The sequence below is a fragment of the Cyprinodon variegatus genome, unplaced genomic scaffold (assembly GCF_000732505.1).
Source record: "Cyprinodon variegatus isolate N-32 unplaced genomic scaffold, C_variegatus-1.0 Scaffold318, whole genome shotgun sequence".
In the NCBI taxonomy this organism is placed as follows: domain Eukaryota; kingdom Metazoa; phylum Chordata; class Actinopteri; order Cyprinodontiformes; family Cyprinodontidae; genus Cyprinodon; species Cyprinodon variegatus.
In genome coordinates this window covers 339705-344061 of record NW_015150771.1, presented here as the reverse complement: position 1 = coordinate 344061, position 4357 = coordinate 339705, and positions in this window count along the sequence as shown.

The following is a 4357-nucleotide window of genomic DNA, read 5'->3' as shown; positions in this document are numbered from 1 at the left end:
GAAACAAAAAAATCCAAACTCAATGTTTCTCACAGCAGTGGAACAAGGAGGAGATCATAGCTGAGCCTAACATATGTAAAAAATTAGAGGTTGAACAACTGTGATGACCTTAATATGAAAACATTTGAGTGTTATTAGTGAAATTGTTTAACCTCTGACTTTTATCTTCAACCTCTCTTTCCAAACATAATAAAAAAACGCAAAAATCTGTACAATATACACACAGTATATCCACAATATACTGGAGCTAGAAAACCAATTCACAGACCATAGGCCTGTTCCTCTACTTCCTCATATTTCCATGATTTAAATCATTTGTATTTATAAGGATTTCTTGATTTTTTTTTTTTTTTTGTTAAATGGATCCACAGTGGTCAAGGTTTGAATTCAGTCCGGCCTCTTTGGCTTCAGTCATGTTATAGATGGTTCAGGAGATGATTTATTTCTTTTTTTCCCAATGTGATTATTTGCCTTCCTCTCATCTGTCAAAGCCGTGGTTCTACTGTGTTCTTCTAAAGAGTGAGAGGTTGTTTGAATTCAGTTTTTTTTTTATAAAAACCACACATTTGATTGAACAGAATGCAAATTAGTATTTTTCCATTTTTCTCTTTGTCCTCACATACCCTCGTCTATGCCCCTATCATATATCAAAAATACATGACGTGACAAAACAAATAGACTATGACCTGAGAGGTGTGAGTCAGACACTGAACAGATTCTTTCATAGAGATTCTGCATTTTTGTGCACTCATCTTAAACTTCATTGCTTGATAATAATCTGGTGAAATTCCACTTCATCTGTCTCTGTGCTTATACTATCTAAAATTAATTCTCTGTCTGTTTTGTTTCTGTCTGCCTTTGCCTCTGTCATTTTGCTCCAGGCAAAATGAATAAAATATGGTAGACCAGTTTAAAAAATGATTAAGTTTAAATAACACAGGAAAAGGAGCATCATTAGAGGTTAAAGCTCAATGAATTCTATCTAACTGTTAAATTAGGTCATCATTTCTCTGTGAACAGGTCACTGGTTTGTGCATAAAAGTGTTGATTGGATTTGTGACAAAAGCATTTATGTATGCTTTGATAAGGGATTAGAGCTATCCTCTTGTAAGCTAAGGTTAAATTGAAATATATGTATTTAGAAAAGTTAAATGCATTTAATTTAGTGATGTTTAACATATATTTATATATCACTTTAATTTATTCTGTGGGTAAAATATCAGTTTGAGAAAAAAACTGGAATCATTGGTCCCACAATCATCGACACCCTTCCTATTAAAACCAAGTAACATCACCTTTTTTTTCTGAAAAGCATTTATTCTTATTCAGTAACACTCTCTCTTTATGATCCTAAAGGTATGGGCTTACAGAAATTACATCCTGAATCCTACTGTATCTTATGCTCTCTTCTCTTCAGCTTGCCTCCTGGATTTCTGTAGGATTTAGGTCTCATTATTCTGCCTCAGGAATCAATAACAGCCCCCTTTCAGTTTATTTTAGACTTACAAAACTTTTATTGTCATTTTGTATACACAGAGTGTACACACAAAAAATCGTTTTGAACAGCTTTCAGCAGCAGCTTAGCATTGAAATGAACATTTCCATTCCATAAAGTGCAGCGCTGATCAAATATAAACAGTGTGGGAAAGAATAAAAAAAATGCTATGGAAGTTCAGAGCTTTGCAAGACAAATACATATGGTGCAAATATGCAGTCTTTGCATATAGGTTTGGTGTTATCAGTGTGATGCAGAGTCTGAGACTTGATTTAGAGTTTTTTTTTTTTTTTCAGCATTTCAGCAGCCTGATGGCGGTGGGGAAACGGCTGTTGTAGGATCTGCTGGGCCTGCATTGAATGCTGCAAAGGCTCTTCCCAGAGGGCAGCAGGGAGAACAGTCTATGTTGGAGGTGTAAGGGGTCATTGATGATGTCACGGGCTCGGGACACACAGCGCTGGGATGAAATTTCTTTATTGGAGGGAAGAGGAGCCCTGGTGATCCTCTCTGCTGTTCTCACCTTCTTCCAGTCTGAGGCGCTGCAGCCTCCACACCACACAGTGAGACAGCTGCTCAGAACGCTCACTATGGTGCTCCTTTAAAGAACACCATAGAGACCATTCTGACCAGTGTTATTCAATAGTGTTATTAAAATCATCCTAGATTTCATGATGCCATGCATTTCATTCCAATTTGTATGGCCTATAAACAAATACACATCCTTCACCAACTCAACAGTGGATATGAGTTATTTTACTGTTTCCTTTGTGTTTCTTGGCTCAATTTTCAAAGATTGTTTGTAGTTAAAGAGCCTAGATGCATGTTTGTGTTTGCCTGTAGTCTGCTTGTTTTGGATACTTGTTGAAACCCAGAACTTATGTTTTTTTCAAGTTTCTTAACAGATTTATTCCTTTCCATATCCTCCTCACTTTGTATGGTCGCAATATAACCTTTTGTTTGATGTGGATGTTTTCATCCACCTGTAAATTATAAAAGCTGCCGAGCGTTTTAGTAATTACTGGGACTGCAGATATGGACAGATTTAGATGTTTTCGTGTAGTTGTTTAATTAGAAAGTGCAACACATATCTGCCTTATTTGTTTCGTTTTCTCTTATCTTTCCCATTTTGAAGGCAGACTAAGATAAATGAGCCTTTGTGTATCATCATATATCCACTTATGGTAAACTTAAAGTCATAAAGTAGGCCTACTAATCAACAGATCCCTGAAACAGATTACCTTAAAAAGACAAATGATTCATAACTGATGTATATAAAATTACCTTCAGTTCAAAGAAACTTTCTTTCTCTTGGAGCAGGTATGTTTATAATAGAGCTTTTTTTCATGTGTTTTTTTGTTCATATTAGAAATATGATTTCTTTTGTGATTACTGTGCTGTGTGCATAAAAGAGGTTAACCATTGATGCACTCAGGCTGCTTTTTCAGAATGTATTAGGATCAGAACTTAGGGAACAGAAACACCCACTAGGCTTTATTTGTGAATTACAGGTGTCCTTAAACTTATTAATTATTGATTTATTCATTTATTTAGTTAGGGATTTTCTCTGTTTTTTTGTTTCTTTTTTTCTGGAGACAGAAACATATTTTTAATCTCTATCTCTTCAGTCAGCATTTTGGTCCCATTTTCTCCTGCTACTACATAGTTTAACATCATTATCTAAGGAAGATATAACTGCAGGAGTATGTTGATGTATTTTTGTAATGTTACTCAATTGTGAACCAAGGTTTACTCCCATGAATGTTAAGTTAATATTTCTAAAAATTTTATTAAAATGGGGAACTCTGGATCAAGCTTACGTTTTTGAACCCAGGTTATTAAAAGAGCTTCTCCGCAGGCAGATGGTTTTGTTAATTTGTTAACTGTATTTTCTGCCGTGTTTTCTTCACATGATTGTGAGACTGTGATAGAAAATCTGTTATAATGTTTTCCTTCAACTTTAGAAAGCCTCTTTAATTCAGAGATCTTTACAGCCTGCTTATTGACTGTTAAGAAATTATTAGGTCCGATAAATCAAACACTGAGAGGCCATGAGGAGCTTTAAAACAATAATGTAACCTCTTGAAAGAAAAATAATAAACTGTTACCCATCCTACCCATGTTGAGTTGCTAACCCTTTTATTTAGTTTAGAAAGGTAAAGAGCCATTTTTCTGTTCTCATTTAGTCCTTTTGGACTGTAAGTTATTACAGAAAATATGTTTCTGCAGAATACTGTGTTCTCAGTTTGTTTTGTTCTTGATCCACCATCTAAGTTAGTACCCATAATAGTTGAAAATGTATATATGAACCACATAATGAAACCAGCTGAATCTTCTGGGATGATGAAAATCATAGTAATTTTTTCCCATTATGATAACTAATTTCTGCTCAAAACAACTTGTAATAGTAACCTCAGAGACATCTAAATAGTGAACTGGTGAGTTTACAATTGAATCGCCAGTCTTTGAAAGCAACACCATTCTGATACCATACCAGTAAAGACAATTATATTTATTGTTTTGGTTACATTTCAGCTTTGCCACACGCATAAGCTAAAAATAGAATAGTTTACATATATACAGTAGGAGCTGAATCCCCTCACACAATACTGCCATCTATTGGTCAAAGCTTTCGGTTTGACACCCCTTGATTTGTATTTTCTTTTTTCATCTCAACTGAAATAATCCAATGTAATTCATATGCACTGTCTATGAGAAAAGAACACAAAAGACTGTATTGTTATGAAGTGGAAGAAAAAACTGTACTTGGGTGCAATTTTGTAACGGTGCGTATCTAATCAGCGGGAAAGTATTTCACCAACCTTTACCACCTTACCACTTAATAAAATGCAGTTCAAACAACTG